The sequence below is a fragment of the Urocitellus parryii genome (assembly GCF_045843805.1).
Source record: "Urocitellus parryii isolate mUroPar1 chromosome 13 unlocalized genomic scaffold, mUroPar1.hap1 SUPER_13_unloc_14, whole genome shotgun sequence".
Taxonomy (NCBI): domain Eukaryota; kingdom Metazoa; phylum Chordata; class Mammalia; order Rodentia; family Sciuridae; genus Urocitellus; species Urocitellus parryii.
In genome coordinates this window covers 398976-417174 of record NW_027551766.1, presented here as the reverse complement: position 1 = coordinate 417174, position 18199 = coordinate 398976, and positions in this window count along the sequence as shown.

The following is an 18199-nucleotide window of genomic DNA, read 5'->3' as shown; positions in this document are numbered from 1 at the left end:
GAGGTGGGGGGGTCCCACTGCCCCTCGGACCTGACCCTCTGCCACAGCTCCAGGTTATTTTTAGCTTCCACTAAACTTAGCTCACTCCACCCTCTTGAATAGCCTGGATCTTTAAATACCAATTTACTCTTACAGGTCCAAAGCATTCTGCGAGGAAAAGTGTAGATTGAATTGCTGGAACAGGCATTAAACACTTTACCACCCAGATAATAAACACCTCCTCTTCGGCCAACAAGGACTTGGAAGGGGTTCCTGGGGACCCTTAAGGCATCATGTAGGGACCCTGGTGGTTTCCCAGGAGAACTCTGTGTCCATGAGGCTGAGAGACCCCCCCCCCCAAACGAGGATCAGAAAGGGAGCCTCCTAGCTTGCACTATTTGGGGTTTGGGACCAAAACAATGACCAAAAGGAAATCTCTCTCATACACACACACCCCAGATACAACAAGGAGTGCTTGTTGAGTAAGGCAGCACCAGAAATGATCCCAAGTGAAATTATGACACAGGATTTTATAAGCCACAGTGGAGTTCGTCTGAAACTCAGCATAGCAAGTAGCTTCTTATCTGCATTCCAGGAAGTAGCTCTGCATTTCGTCACCCTGGCCTTTCAGAGCTGCTTGCACGTAGGCAGCCTGTGGCCACCGAGGACCTGCTATCTTTGCTCCGCTGCTGGGCTGCACCGCTTCCCCAAGAATGGCTCCAAAGTCAGTGCTGAACCGTTTTAGTGTTTGTTTGTTTTTTACCTTTGGTGCCAGGGGTTGAACCCAGGAGTGCTTCACCACTGAGCCCCAGCCCCAGCCCTATTTTGTATTTTATTTAGAGACAGGGTCTCACAGAATTACTTAGCACCTCACTTTTGCTGAGACTGGCTTTGAACTCCCCCTCCGCCTGCCTCAGACTCCTGAGTCACTGAGATTACAGGCATCTGCCACTGTGCCCAGCCCATTTTATGGGCTTTCAAAGAAGCCCATAGGTGGGAAAGGAAACAGGGACAAAGAAGTCCTGGGTTTGCAAGCACTTACCCTGAGAAAGCTCTCTGGGGTGGGGGTAGGGGGCAGAAAGCCAGCTGCCAGGGTCTGAATGTCACTCTACCAACCACTTCTCCATTCACCAACCTGCCTGCAACTGCCAGCCACAAAAAGCAATCAGAAGTACCAAGAAAGCCAGGTGATTGCAAAGCCTGTTCTTAGAAGGAAAGAATCTAGTCAAGGGCTTTGGAAGGGGAAGTTGGGTAAATTCCCACTTCCTCCTTCTTTTTTTCCTTTATCTTTTGTTTTTCTTCCTCACAAGAGCCTGTGGCCACACTGCAGGCAATTTCATCCTAGTGGCTTCAGTGTCAAGTGAATTGTCCAGAAGAAAGAAGACCCCAAGTTCTCACCATGAGAAGTTGTAGGTAGGAGCCTGGCTACTATCTGGGAAAAGTCCTCTGTGCTGCCTGATGTCTCTGCAGAATGGCCCCCAAAGCCTGAGTACCACGGTTCCCACTCTACTGAGGAAGAACCTGAAAATACTTTCAGGAGCCCAACATGAGAGGAAGTGCACAGTGACTGTCCCCTGCAAAAACACGTTGAGTGACAAACGACCAGTCTGAGCTAAAGGAGGTCTTCGTGTGGAACGGCACTTTGTTGAACTGGACAGTCTCTCCAGCATGGGGAAAGTAGTGGTGCATCTGTGCTGTGCCTACTCACTCTGTTGGTGGCAATGGAGACAATGACAAATAGCAGAGTGCTTCTCTGGGGTTCACAAGTCATGCCCTGGGGGTTCTGGTCACACTGTAAGAGCAGAGGGGGGGGGCTGGGGTCGTGGCTGAGTGGTACAGCACTTGCCTAGCCTGGGTGAGGCCCTGGGTTCAATCCTCAGCACCACAGAAAAATAAATACATAAAAGCAAGGTATGGTGTCCAACTTCAACTAAAAAATAAGTATTAAAAAAAAGAGAGAGAGCAGAGGGGAACAAAAAAATGCCTTCAACCAAGATATACAAGAACATGGACAGGCCAGACCACACCCCAGAGGCCAGATGCTGGCATGAAAAGCCAAGCATGGCGGGCATCTCCTGCCTTGTCCACGTGGCTCCAGGATGAGGGCTGCCCATTCCCACACCTGCCCCCAACCAGGGGCTGTGGGTCCTTCCCAGAAGGGAGGTGAGAACCAGGAGCTCCTCTCCTGCTGGGAAGCAAGATGGCAGGGAAGAGGGAAACCAGAGAGTTCCCCAGAGAATCTGAGACCCCTGGTCCAGCTGCCCCTGAAGCTGGCTCGATCAGGCCCCGTCCTTCCCACTGCTCCCTGGCAGATGCCAGGAAGCCCAGGTCGCCAGGGAGAGCAGAATCTGGAAGCACACCCTGGAGAGGCAGATGGCCTCAGGCCTTAGCACCACTCAGTCCAGACCCCCTGACGTAATTTGACACTGTTGGTTCTTAGACCATGGACTCCCTCCCTGCCTTACATCTGAGGGAAGCCGAGCCAGAGTTCAAGGTTGATTCTTGCCCATGACATCGTCCATGACCCCCTAAAGCTGCGTAAATGAAAATGAGGAGGTGCCTGAGCCCCGAGGGGGTGAAGACCCCAGCCAGGAAGTTCCCTCCAATATTCCTTCAGGACACAGTAGTCAGCAAGAAGCTGGGCAGAGGTGACTGTCTGGGGACGGGTCAACACATGCGAGTCCGAGTCCCCACTGCCCACCAAGTCCCTTCCTGTGGCGTGAGACCCTGTGTGGCCTGGAGCTCTCAATGTGCTCGTCCCCATTGGTTGATGGGTGTGTTCCCTCACTGGGCACACAGTGCACTGAGGCTGTAGTTTTCTTCAGATCGACACCAGAACTCAGGATCTGGACTCAGAGGGGGGCCCAGTCGCTGGGCAGAGCCCTTGGGTCAGCTCTTATTGAGCAGGGTGCTGGCAATTAGGGCTGTACGTGGGACAGCAGCTGCTCAGGGAGAGGCCAGTGGATCGGGTCAAGGTTGGCCCTTTCTGGCAGCTGTGATGTTCTGGGCCAAGACAGCAGCCCTCCATTCTCCAAACATGATGCCCCGCCATGGCCACCCGGAGGGCCTGGGATCTTGGCTAGGCCATCAGAGTTCTCTCCTGGGAGCTACTGAGCTGGAAGTATGTAGGAGCAGCTCCTGATGGCATGTAGGAGCTGCCATTGAGTAAAGCCACTGTACGGGGACAGGCCCAGACAGCAAAGCCACAAACCAGAGACTACACGTGATGCAGATGGACGATGTCCCTAGAGCCTGAGATCCTGGCTCCAATGTCCCTGGACACTGTCCTTCTGGTGGGTTGAGAATCAGTGACATTTCCTTTCACCTAAGCTACTTTGGTTGAGCTTCTGCCAGTCAACCACAGGGGACTAATCCAGCACAGTACATTGCATTCCTTTAATGAGATTCGAAAAAAATCTACCCAAATGCAGGATTTCCGTGGACATTTTTAGTTATCTGGATTCGATCGCATCATCCCTATAACTTTCCATTGTACATGGGAGTAAGCCAGTCATATCTTTGTGCCTCCCCAAAATTGCTTGATCAAAGTCCTTGTCTATTTGATCTTGAGCTTATTAGATGGAGCACAATAAAACAGACCTCATGATTTCAAAAGCCAACTAGAATATATGGAGGTAAAACCAGAAGAGTGTTCACACAAGAACCCATCTCTGATGGAACTCCCACTCTTGGGGAAAAAAATCATCAATAGGTGAATCTCACTCAGTGGTTCTAAAACAGCTGTTAATAGTGTAGACGTTAAGAAGCCAAAACACATTATTTCTGAAGCACTTTATTTTGAAGCTCTGCTTGAACCTTCCATATTTGTGTGATGAGAGTTATGTCACGAAGTTAATCATTTCCAGGACTCTTGCAGTCAGGCTAATGAAAAACTTCTTGTGCAAGTAGCCATTCATCAAGGGTGCAACATTGCATAATGTGCCCCAAAGCACTGTTGTGGGACCCGAGCACATGGCTGCATAACGCAGGCCGGGGTTGGTGCCTCCTGCTGACCTTTTCTAAGGCAGAACTGGAACCCTGTGACGCGTGCTTCTTGCCAGCCCTCGTGTATGGCCAATGATTCAGTTGGATGTAATAGAGAAACAGAGATTTCAGTTCCTTCAGAGTTCCAAAAGGAGGACTCTTTGAAGTCCCTGGCTTCTGGCAGTGTGTGGCTGACTTGGAATCTTACTCTCAAACATTACAAAACTACCCCTCGAACACTGAAATCAAATATTTTGCTCAAGTCATTCCTGGCATTTGTGTTAGAAAACAATAGACACAGCCTCACAGTGAGATTATATGTCGGAAAAGCAAAAGGTCAAAGATGCTGGGAGCCAAAGACGTAGGCATGATACGTGCAATCTCAAGCCATCATGTTTGAAGTGCTTGAGCAATAGTGTTAGCGAGAAACTATTAATCTTGCCAGTATTATCCAAAGGGAACACTTGCGAAATGCTTATGACAAATACGCTGTAATTATTACATGAATAAAGAGCTTGTGTAGCATAAACTGTTTTTGTAACATCAACACAAACTCTCTTGCTCTACTGGAGCAGACTAGCAATTAGACTTGGTAACAACAATGGGCCCTGTGTTGGAGAAGCCGGAAAGGTAGCAGTGTGGCCAGAGGTGAGATGACTCATGTGGCTCTTCTACCTCCAAAGCGGCCATGGTGTGGAGGGCTTGCTTTTAACACTTTAGCCTGAAAATTTTCTGAAACTTAACCAAGGGCCGATTTTACATGTCGATAGCCAATCGGAATGTACTTGGTTCCTTAATAAATATCAGAAATCATGAAACATCAAATTTCATCTGATTTTTCCTTTTCCTTTTTTGTTTGTTTGTTGGTTTGAGAAAAGGACTCTTGGATTCAGTAAAAACACACTTTTACTGTACTTGAAATCCTGTCCAAGGTCTGACAAGTTCAAATTCATGAACGTGGTTTTGTCATCATTATCTCAATGTCCAAGAGTGGAGCATGAATTTAATGGCCTGGAGGAAAATGTTTTCCCCAAACACAAAACACTGATCAATGCTGGCATTTCAGTAATTACCTTTTGATTTCTACTAACTTGAATGTTGCACTTTCAGATCTGCTTGGGTGGATGGCGGTTCACTCAGCCACTGGGGACTGAAGGGGCACATCACAGACCAAACACCCCTAGGACTGGGGGTGGGCTCTGCCAGAGCAGTACCCTTCTGTTTCCTGGGACTATGCTCAGAGTCGATATTTAAAAGATGATGCACACTAAATCCTATCCTCTGACTGCAGCTAAACTTTTCATATGGGAACTAAAGCATTTTAAATATTTTAGACTGCAAAGATAATAATTCAATAAAAGTTGTCATTGATGTATGGAAAGTCAGAAAGCCACCCTGCACATACACCATCTTTATCAGGAATAGCCCAAACAGTTAATAGTTTCAGAACCTGAAAATGAGCCAAATGTTTGCAGCAATCCGAGAAGCGTTGATTCAAGAAAAATGGCTGAAGATCAGGAAGAACGGAAAGTTTTGTGACATTTTAGCTTGCCCTATTCTGTCTCCTCTTTCCAGTGCCACATCATCTTTGAAAATAACTCCCTCACAATCATCATGGCCCTCTGTTTTAGTTTGATTTTTAATTGCTACAATGATAAATGTCACAGACTGGGTAATTTGGGGGTGGGTGGGTGGGTACTGGGGTTGAACTCAGGGGCACCCGACCACTGAGTCACATCCCCAGCCCTATTTTGTAACTTATTTAGAGACAGTCTCACAGAGTTGCTCAGGGCCTTACTAAGTTGCTGGGGCTGACTTTGAACTCGTGATCCTCCTGCCTCAGCCTCTTGATATGCTGGGATTATAGGCATGCACCACAGTACCCGGCTAAACTAGGTAATTTATAAAGAATAGTTATAATTATCTGGGTTCTGGGGACTGGGAAGTCTAAGGGCATGGTGCTGGCATCTGGTGTGGTCCCTCTTGCAGCCCTATAACATGGAATCCCATGATGAGGAAAGCAAGGGGACAGAGAGCTGGCTCTTACAATAAGCAGCCTACTCCCAGGCCAACAGCATTGATCCACTCACGAGGGTGAGGCTCCTGCGGCCTTCATATTGATCTGATGGCAATTCAATTCCAATATGACTTTTGGAGGAGACATTCAAACCACAGCGCCATGCAGACACCAGCTAACAGGGAGAGATGGACACCCCCATTCCCAGAAACCTGTCAATACCCGACCTGCCTGGCAGTTCCCTGAAGATTCTGTAATGAGGAAAATCCCCATTCACGGGACTTGTCATTATTTGGCCCGACTCAGGACCTGGATTATTGTAAGCAACTTTTCCCTAAAAGGTATTTGTGGAAAATGAACAGTGGTAATTGTTTGGCAGTGATAACAGCATAGGCAACTAAGAAACTGACCAGAAATCTTAAAAAAGGAGAAACTGGGAAAGGAGATGTGCTATGAAAAGTTCTGATATATTCCTAGGAATCTAGAAGGTCACGTGCATGTGCAGGGTTGTGTGCAGCTCAGGAAAGATGCAAGAAGGCTTTAGTCCTCACCTCTGGCCAATTTCAAGGCTCTGCACATAAAGGACATGAGGGCTAAGGCAGAGGTGTCAACTGCCTGCTGAAGCATCAAAAGCATGCCTCCTTATGCAGAGCCCCTTGGCACTAGCTGGGGACTTACTGATTGAGGGCATTTAAGGAAATCTCAATCAATCACTAGCCAACCATCAAGCTAAGCAAGCCAAGACTTTAGTGACCACACACACCAAATAATACATAATTCAGAATGTTAATAAACAAATAGCAACAAGAACAAACAGCATCTATAAACCTGGGTTGGGAGGTGAGAGGCTCTAGTTCCCAGAGTAGCCACATTATATTACGTTAAATGTCCATCACTCAAACAAATATCACACGTGAACAGAAACAAGAAAGTATGATTCATACAAGGAAAATAAAACTCAATAGGAACTATCCTTGAGAACGCCTGGATGTTGAATTTGACTAGAAAATATTTTAGATTAACAATTTTAAGTACGTCCAAAGAACTAAAGAAAAGCATAAGACTTACATCTGACCAAACATGGAGTATCAATATAGAGAAAGTGATGGCAGTGGTAAATTCTAAAATTTAAAAAATAAAAATTGCAACAAAAATTTTAACACTAGATGATCTCAAATGTACATTTATGATAGAGGAAAGAATAAATCATCTTAAAGTCATATCAATAGAAATAATCAAATCCAAAAGGTAGAAAGAAAAGAGATCAAAGGAAACGGAACCGCCCCAGAGACCTGTGGGATGTCCTTAGCATGTGCATGGTGGGAGCTTCAGAGAGATTGGAGAAAGGAATAGAAAAACTACTTGAAAGATATTGGACAGAAAGTTCCCAAATTTGATAAAAGACATGAATCTACACATCCAAGAGATTCAATGAAACAGGTTCAGTTCAAAGGCAGCCAGAAAAGTGCATATCGTGATTAAATTGTCAAAAGAGAAGATCTTGAAATCAGTTAAGATTCTGCACGAGGAACTCTCAATGAGAATGCTGGTCGCCAATTTTTCATAAGAAACCGTGTAAACCAAAAGGCAATGGGATGACAAAGTCCTGGGGGAAAAAGGCCATCAACCAAGAGCCCTGTATCTAGCAAAATTATTCTTGAGAATGAAGGGAAAGCTAAGAAATCCCAAGATAAACAAAACAGAATTCATGAACCTGCCCTAGAGGAAATACAGAAGGGATTCCCTTCAGGTTGAAATATAAAGACACAAGAGAGTAGCTCAAGTTCACATAGAAAAACAGAGTGCACTGGTAAAGGAAATTAAATATGTAAAAGTTAGCATTTATTATTTCTTGTTCTCAAATAAGAATTAAGATTACTTCATAAAGCAATAATGATAAAGCTGACTTGATGGCCTCATAAGGCATGAGGATTTAATCTATATGACAATGGCAGCAGAGAGGAAGAGGGAAGGTACAAAGCTACATGGGAGCAAAAATTTTGCATTCTGTTGAGGTCAAGTCAGCATTAATCCAAACTAGATTTTGTAAAGTAGCAATTCCCAGAAAACTCACGAAATAATTGAGTCAAAAAATAAATAACAAAGAAAGTGACTTCAGGAATTAAGGAATTAAAATGGTACCCAAGAAAATACCTATTAAACACAAAGAAGACAGCACAGGAGAAGAGAGTAATAAAGAAAAGGCCTGACATGTAGAGAACAAAAAAAAATGGCGGATATCAGTCCTAGTTTATGCATAATTACATTAAATGTAAACGGATAAGCAGTTCAATCCAAAGGCAGAAGAGTGAAATGAGTAAAATATGACCCAACATTATGTTGTTTATAAAAAATAGACTTTGGATACCAAGTTACAAGTTGGTGAAAGTAAATAATATACAAAAATTATGCTTTGCAAAAAATAACCAGATGTGAGCTGAAGTGGTTACATTAACATTAGACAAAACAGGCTTTAGGATGAAATGGTCACCAGATAAAGACAAGCATTTTTTTTTAAGTCATGAAAGGGTTGACCCCTCAATATGCCATAATAATTATAAAAACACATATTATCTAAGAGCAAAGAACCAAAGAGATGAAACAAAAACTGACAGTATTAAAGAGAGATAATAGCAGTGAACAATTCAACAGTAATAGTTGCAGACTTTGATAAATCATTTTCAAAAATGGATAGAACCACCCGACAGAAGATCAATATGGAAATAAAAGGATGAAACAACACCATAAACCAAGGAGACCTAATAGACACCTACAGAACACTGCAGCCAACACAGCAGGACACACAGTCCTCCTAAGTGCACAGGGGATCTTCCCCAGCACAGACCATGTAAGGCCATAAAACTAGTCTCAATAAAATGAAAAAGGGCTGAAGTCAAAGTATGTTCACCCTCGGCCATGGGATAAAACTGAAATCAACACAAAAAGGGAAGGTGGAGATTCATAAGTATGTAAATTAAAAAAAAACACAATCCTAGAAAAACAAAAAAAGAGGTCAAAGAAAAAAACACAAGGGAAATTTTAAAATATTCTGAAAATATTTTGAGATAAATGAAAACAGAACCCACGTGTGTTGTGTGTTAGCGGTCCTCAGGACCACCCTCAGGTTTGGCCATTCACCAGGAGGATTCCTAAAGCTCAGCTGAGTCCCATTCACAGCTCTGCTTCACTGTCGCAGAAGGATCCCCCCCACACACAGCAAAGGGGAACGGTTCAGGGACAAAGACCAGGGGACTCCAACTGTTTCCAAGTGTCTTCTCCTGGTGGAGTCCCACAGAAGGCATTTAACCCCCCAGTGAGGAATTATAACAACATGTATTGAGTGTTGTCAGCATTTCATGAGAGACTGAGAGCCCAGGGTTTTGCTGGAGTCTAGCCATACAGGCACAATATTCCTGGAAAATACCCAATTTCTACATTTCTAAATGGTTGGCAAGTGTTTAGTATAAACCCTGTTGTTCGTCCAAACAGTTCGGCATAACCCTTACCAGTTCCTAAGTTCCCAAATGCCAGCCAAGGGCCAACCTTGCAATCAGTCTGTCCATGAACACTAGTTCAGGCCTGCTATCTCAACTCTGTTCTACAAGGAACACACCACAATTTATGGGCTGCTACTAAATTAACGCTTACAGGAAATACATAACTGCAAATGACCATATATAAAATGGAAAATTATAAATCAAGAACCTAGCACTCTTTAAACATTATTTTAAGAAACTAAAATAAGAGCAAAGTAACACAACAAGCTAAAGGATAGTTATAATAAAGATTACAGTGGATAAATAAATTGATAAACCAGACCAAACGAGAGAGGAAAAACAGGCTAACATGCTAAAATCAGGAATGAAAGGGTTAGGATTTAAAAATAAAATAGAGTGTAAAAGATATTAACTAAAAAGGAGTATAAAGAACAACTGTTATATGTGAACAAATTAGATAAACTTTGTGAAATAGAAAGATTCCTAAAAGGCTAAACTATTGAAACTGACTCGAGGAAATAGAAAATCTGTAAAGAGCTATAACAAGTAAAGGGACTGAGTTAATAATCAAAATATTTACAACAAAGAAAAAGACAAGGTCCAGATTGGTTTCACTGATGAATTCTACCAACTGTTTAAAGTAGAACTAGCACCCATCCTACTCAAATCCTTCCAAACACTTCCAAAATTATTATTATTCTATGAGGCCAATATTATTCTAATACCCAAACCAGTCAAAGATATCACAAAAATACTATTTGTTCCTTATGAACATAGATCCAAAAATCCTGAACACAATGCTAGGGTCCTACAACAATAATAAAATAAAGTTCTCATCATGACCAAGGGATTTACCCAGGAATAATAAACCAAGGTTGGTTTAATATCTGAAAACCAACCAATGTAGTAACCATATCAACGACATTAAAAAGTACCACATGATCATCTCATCAGATGTAGAATTTTATTTTTTTCTTGCAAAAATCCAATACCCATTTATGATAAAAAAACTCAATGAACTGGAAATATAGTTCATTTGTTGATATGGTTATTACTTATCAGGTAACTTGATTTTGTAGGTAGAAAATTGTAAGGAAGCCACTAAAAAGATTATTTATTATGAGTTCAGAGCAAAATAATCCTACTTTATATCAAGATATAAAAATCAATTGTAATTCTGTGAACTAGCAATGAACGATTCAAAAATGAAATTAAGGAAACAATTCCACTTACAACAGCATCATCAGAATAAAATACTCAGAAATTATGAAACAAAAATAAGTTGAGGACATAAACAAGAAACTGCAAAGGTTAGAAGATATTGTTAAGAGGCCCATCCTCCTCCACACCTTTCATTTCAAAATCCTAGATGCCCCTCCCTTGTGGTGTGGACACATAAATTGACAAATAAGATAAGACAGTTCAATTAACCTAAAACTGATCAGAAACCTAAGTGCAAAAATTAAAGCTATGGGCTGAGGTTGTGGCTCAGTGGTAAAGCACTCGCTTAGCATGTGCAAGGCACTGGGTTCGATTCTCAGCACCACGTAAAAAATCCAATAAAATAAAGGTATTGTGTCCATACACAACAACAACAAAATGAAAACTAAAGCTATAAAACTCTTGGACAAAAACATAAATCTTTTATCACTTTGCATTAGGCAATGATATTATAAATATGACATAAAAGTTTTAAGCAACAAGGGAAACAATAGATAAACTCTAAAAGTAAAAACATTTATGTTTCAAAGGACACCAGCAAGAACATGAAAGAATCTACAAAGTGAGAGAATAGATTTGCAAATCATACAGCTGATAATGAACTTTATTTAGAATCATAAAGAATCCTTAAAACTTAATCACAATCAGGGAGTGGTGGCCCATGTCTGTAATCCCAGAAGCCTGGGAGGCTGAGGCAGGAGGATCACAAGTTCAAAGCCAGCCTCAGGAACTTTTCGAGGCCCTAAGTAACTCATTGAGACCCTGTCTCTAAATAAAATACAGAAAAGGGCTAGAGATGTGGCTCAGTGGTTAAGCACCCCTGGACTCACTCCAGTACCAAAAAAGGAAAAAAAAAAAAGTCAGTAACAATTGACAATCCAGTTAAAATGGGCTCAAAGCTTAAAAGGATAAGTCTTCAAAGATGTGCAAATGACCAACACGCACAGGAACAGGTGTTCAGTGTCATCAGCCATTACAGAACTAACTTCAATCACAAATCACAGTAAGATTCTATTACATGTCCACTAGGATGGCTACCATAAAAAATAAGGTCAATAACAAGTGTTGGCAAAGATGGGGAGAAACTGGAACCCTCAGATGTTGCAGATTGGGGGTGTAAAATGGTGTAGCTAGTCAGTTTGCAGTTCCTCTGAAAGTTAAACATAAAGTTGTCATGTTTCAGGAATTCTGCTTGAGGATATACCCAAAGAAATGAGAACGAGATCCACACACACACATCTGTACACACATGTTCATGGTACTGTCTATCATATTCCCAAAGCACAAACAGCCTGAATGTTTAACCACCGGTAACGGGATAAACTAAATGGGGCGTATCAGAGAATATTTTCAGCTGTAAAAGGTCTGATACATTTTCAGCTGTAAAAGGCCAAGGATAAAACTTGAAAATATTTTGCTCAGTTAAAAAAGCCAGACACAAAGGGTATCTATTACATCATTCTGTTTATACAGAATGTCTAGAGTAGGCCAATCCATAGACAGACAGTAGACTAGCGGTTGCCAGCCACCGGGGCAGTGGCAATTGAGGGGAACTGGAATGGGTAGAGCTTGTTTGGGGAGCAGTAAACATATTGTAGAGTTAGAGAGTGGTCATAGTTGGAAAACTCTGAATATACTTTAAAAACCACCGAATTTTACACTGTGAAGACTGATTTTTATGACCTGTGAGTTAGATCTATTAAAAAAATAATCAACAAGCCGAGCTTAGTGGTGCATGCCTGTCATCCCAGCGGCTGGGGAGGCTGAGACAGGAGGACCCTGAGTTCAAAGCCAGCCTCAGCAAAAACAAGGTGCTAAGCAACACAGTGAGATCCTGTCTCTAAATAAAATACAAAATAGGACTGGGGATGTGGCTCAGCGGTCAAGTGCCCCGAGTTCAATCGCCAATACAAAAAAAAAAAAAAAAAATCACTAAGTTGGCTTTTCCTCAACACTGACCATAGGGTTGCAAGAGTGCATACTGAGGGTACCTGTCCCAGGTGCCAGCAAGTTTGGCAATCTCTGCTCTCAGGTTTGATGAATAGACGAGATGAGGTGTGTCTTACAGATGTGGTCTCCACTTGGTGTCTGCTGGAGGGCACACAGCCAGAGTGTCAGGGTTGGACCAGGGCCAAGACCTGGCTCTTTTTCCTGGTACCTGAAGCCTAATTTGAAGATGAGCTTATGCCTTCAGGAAACTGGACACAATCAAAACTTCTGTCGTGTTTTCCAGGAAACCCAACACACATTTTCATAACTACACATGCAATTACTGGCTCTTAAACTCACCTGAAGCCTCTGTGGGACTAGGGACTCTGAAGTCAAGGGACTAAACTGAGCACAGAGGGCTGCAGGTGCAAGGTCACCCATCGTTTCTGAGCCAGGTACACTGCAAGATCACACACCATTCCTGGTCTCAGGAGCACCAGTGCCCTGGAGGGGCCTGGTTAAACACCCTCCACCGGTCATTAGAGGAGTGGATTAACCACCGTTAGTTATACTATAAGTCCCATGAAATCCAGATGCAAAGGAAGGAAGTTCTCAGCGTCACGTGCCTGCTGGTGTTGAGACAGCAGCCACAGAGCCACCAATGTATGAAGAACAGACAGACCAATCACACCTCTTCAGTAATGAGAATTTCTTTCTAGCTTGTCGCTGTCATTTCCTGCCTCTTATGACATGTCACACATATCTTTTACTTATATTTTTAAAGCAAGCAAGTTCTAGGCTTCATAAGAAACGTGCTTTAGGAAAAGTATTAATAGACAACTCAAAAGAAATGTTACTCAACACGGGAGAGGCTGCTCAGAGGTTGGATTTATCTCGATTGCCAAACACTTCCTCACTTTCTGTAAACTGCACAAAAGGTTCATTCAACACCGTTCAGAGGCTGAAAGCGAAAGTGACTCAGACTATTTTTGAAAAGGTCGAGAGAGGGCACTTGCCAATTTTCAGATTTCTCTGAAACCCTCTCCTTTGTGTGAACATCATTGAGAAAAGTATGTCATCCTGAGCGGCAACTCGATGACATTGTGATTTGGCTCTCAAAGAGCTCAGGTCCTGGTTCTGTGCCATGGGTCACCAAGCTGCTTTCAGAGGGCATCTGACACGTCAGTCATTTTCGAATGCCGCTGAAAGGCACCTTGGCAGATAGATCCCAGAGTGGAACACAGGCTCAGGCAGGACTCTGCCCTGCTCTCTGCCTGGCCAGGACTCACCTCAGGGGCGGGGTCCCTCCATCATGGCCTCTCTATCAGAGGAGGTAAGACGACCACGTGAAGCCCAACAGGGTGACGAGAAAAATGGCATCTTTTCCCAGGGCAAGCCAACCACCCTGGTCCCTGAAAGTGGTATTATAAGTACGATGCTCAAGAATGATGGTTTGGTTTTGTTTTTTTTTTTTTTTTTTGAAGAAACTAAAATTTCTAAAACTGGATATCCCAAGGGCCAAGGTAGCTAGCTAACTGGTCCATCTTGGCATGTACCTGTTTTCTCTGCCTGGGACCCCTGACCAACACCTGTAGTAAAGGCCATCTGTCCAACCTCTATGGAGCCTGCCCCATGCTGACAGCAGGCTAACACTCCCCTGCAGAAGAGCTGTCCTTGGGCTCCACCCCACCAGCTCCCACAGCTCTGCCCCACCCCACAGCCCACTTTCTGCTCTCACATTCCAGAGGCAGGGACCCACCAATGTCTTGATTAGCTTCTCCTACACCTTTAATCCTCATCTTGTGTCTCTGGACAACTGCAGAGCAGTGGAGGAGAGACAGAGTCTTATCCTCCTGCCCCGTGGCACCTGTGAAGATCTCAGATTCCAACTGGGAATCGATTTCAGCTCCACTGATGGCGGACACCATGTTTCTCTAGACGTCTCTTCCAGGGTGAGTGACTCTGGTTCTCAGACATGTCTCCAAAAGGCTCTGGCTACGAAACCCACCTCCTTGTCCCAACAGGTCTCTTCTGAAACAGGAAACAAATGAAGTATCATGAGCTCATCTGTGTGAGACCTTTACAAATTAGATGGCGTTTTTATATAGACCACACCCAATACAACCCTGTCTCTCTGCAATGATCACGAATAACTAATAAATTCCTTTACAAGGAAAGACACTTTGCCCATGGTCTCATTGCTGGTTTGGGAGAAGCTGAAACATAGCCAAAGAGTTCCTGTGAACCTTCTGGAAAACAGAAAATGAATGTATAACCACCAGGAATTGTGATGTTAAGAACTAAATACAAGACTCCAGGTGAGTCGGACCAGGGCAGAACAGCAAGACACACTTGTCAACCTTCCCTCCAGATGGCTGGGATGGGTTAGACCCACGTGGAGCTCAGCTCACCTCCTCTATGAGAAGTTTTGCTATCAAGCCATGCATGATACATACACTCTAGTAGTGAGTTGTGGGGCACGGTGAGATGCAAGGTCATCAAATACTACCACCAGCACCCTTGTAGTTCTGACGCAGTGTTCACATCGACCAAGACTGCTCTGTGGACTTATGTCATCGTGACACACTGGGACCCTGAGCACAGAAGGCCCAGCATGCACTCTGCCTCAGTTTCTTAAACTAGAAACTGGCAAACCACTTCCTAAGGTGCTGGTGGATAGCAGGTGCGAAAATGTATATATAGCACCTGGTATTAAAGGAGTTGCTGAGGGGTGCCAGCTCCAGGTGCCACCCTGCCTGCCTGTCATCAGATGATATGGTAAGGCACACCATCCCTTAGCTCTCCAAGTCACGAGGCGATTGTTGAAAATCCTGGGTAAAGGACACTAGTCTCTCTAGGTTAGTACAAACATACCTGTCGCCATCTTTGGCTATTTGACTGTTTTCAAGCTCAGCAGTGAAAAATGTAATTAGCTCTAGTGTCAGTCTGTCTGGGACTGGAGTCAAGTGTGACCTCAATGCTCTGGTCCCCTCCCTGTCACAGGAGGAACTGCAGTGCAGATGCTTCTCAGGGGTCATGGAGACTGAGACAGTACCTGCCAATGCAGGTGTTAGTGTGATGACAACATCCAGCCTTATTTGCTCATCTTACTCACGGGGTGTGTTCAGGGCTCTTGTCAAAATGTCCCCTCAAGACATATTACATAATGCCACTTTGTGTGTGTGTGGAGCTGGGGATGAAATCCAGGTCTTCACGATGCTAAGCAAGTGCTCTACCACAGAGCTACATTCCTTGCCCAATACTGTTTTATTAGAACTTAAAAAAGAAGTGACATGCAGGTCACTATGAGCTCAAGTCCCCAGGGAACAGTCCACTCACAGAGTGGACATCTTTCTTCCAAGCCTCCTGAGCATGCGTTGCATGGACGAGTGTCCCAGGGCTGGTCCTGATCATGGGGGGTAGATGTCTATTCTTGGGGTTCTTCATTTTTCCCATCAGGCACCCAGCTCTCTTGCCTGAGAATTATTTTGAAAAACAAGCACCGTCCAACAAGTTGTCTGAGGATTAGCCGCTATGCTTCACGGCGGGCAGCTGAAATGTTGGAGGTTCCCAAAGTCAAGGATGGTAAAAATTCAAAGGCATTTGAAACAGGGAGTTTTAGGGCCTGAGACACACAGATATTTTTGAGTGGAGGTTTAAATCCACCACCTCCCCACCTCCCAAATTAGCCCAAATCACAATCCGTGTCTTGCCTCATGTATGCAGAACAGTGATTTTTATCAAAATACTAGCAACTAAGTAACTTTAAAATGTTGTCACTTTTCTTTTGTGACACATGTATGTCATGTGTAGTTACTCTTTAATATACTATGAGAAAAATAATCTTTGCTATTCTGATAAGGCTCAATAGATAGTGGCATGCCTACCAGTTAACATTTAACTAGGACAGTCTGATTGTTTAAACACGTCTGCCTGCCAGGATCTTTGGACCCCAAACGTGGAGCCTATCACCATGAGTGGAAGTTAAGGTCAAGTGAGGAAAGCGGTCAACACCCAGCTAGGGACAAGCCCACATGAAATATTCATTTTCTGTAAATACTGCGTTCAGGAATTGACACTCCACTACTATGGCCCACATACAAAGCACTCTCCTAAGTGCTGATAGAAAAGTGACATTGTGACAAGCCAAGTTTTTGTTAGCTAAAGGGGGTGGGATTTGACTGATGGGAAAACCACATTATTAAAGAGAATACAAACTTGATGTGATCTTTTAAGTTACAGAAATGAATCAAAGAAAATCAAACTCTGGCCATCATTAGAACTCTTCTCTAGCCTCAGAAGTTGGAGTTTTCTTCTACTGTCTTGGGTAGGTGATAAATTAGCCAGTGCTAAACTATTTCAGAACCCTGAGATCTCACGTTCAGAGCTAAAGGAAAATGTGTTTCCTCTTTATTGGGTTTTTCATCCCCTGAATTATAATTGTGCCTGACCAATCTTCCTCCTCTTCTGAGCGTTCTTCAACGTAATCTAGTCACACGGATAAGTCCACTGCATTTCTAGCATGCGTCAGAGTTGACATGGTTCAGAGAAACACAGACACTCTGTGCGGGAGGACAAGCAGCTGCCCCCCCCCCCCCAGGCAGCACAGCCCCTCATAACCTCTTGGCCCAGAACCAATCCTCAGTTCCGTGAGAAGAAAATCAAGATAGGTGAACACTCAGGCAGAGGACTGGACAGACACTTTTATCTTGCTGATTTCACTCCAGGACTCGGCTTTCATCTATACTCCAGAGAGTGACTTCCTCAGAACTTGTTAGGAAGTTAAACGGTGCTCAGTCAGCACTAGCAGCCTGGCCTAGGAGTCCAAGCTGGAGAGACAAGTCACTCAGCACACTCTTAATAAGCCTTTTCCCATTAACATAATTATTTCCTGCTCAGTTAAAATACAAGTGGCATTTTAGCAAGTCACAGACAAGACCAAATGGCCCTGAAACCTTTAAAGCACCCTGAGAACAAGCGCTACCACTTTATGTGCAAATTATCACGCGTGAAACAAGCTCAGCAAGTTTGATCAGTAGACAAGCATGCATGCCACCAGATACAGTCACCAGAGGGCCGAACATGAATTTTAATAAGCTCTTTCTATATTTACTCCGATCAACAGAGCTATCATCTGAAACCTGCACTCTCAGCACCTCAAGTGACAAGGAAGTGGCCCTCACCTGGCACACACATGTCAGCGAAGACAGCGGTCCACCTCCACCACTTGAAGAATTTCAGAATGGAGACTGAGAGTTGAATTTCCCAAATTGAACACTAAAAGTTTCAGAATTTTAAGAATGAAGTCTGCCTGCCTTCTGACAGCAATGACGTCCCTGGGAAGAGAACATGAAGGGACACCTCTCTGGGAGGCAGGCAGGTGTGGGAGGCACTGGGAAGGCACACTGGGGCCTGCTGCTCCGTTCCTGGCTGACAGATGCAGCAAAGGCTTCCGTCCCATGTCTGGCATGCCCAGGCTCGGACCGAGAACCTCTTCACAAGGAAGCCTGGTGACCAGACAGCAACGTAACACATCCGTCCCTTTCTGCAGTGGACACCAGTCCACAGCTTC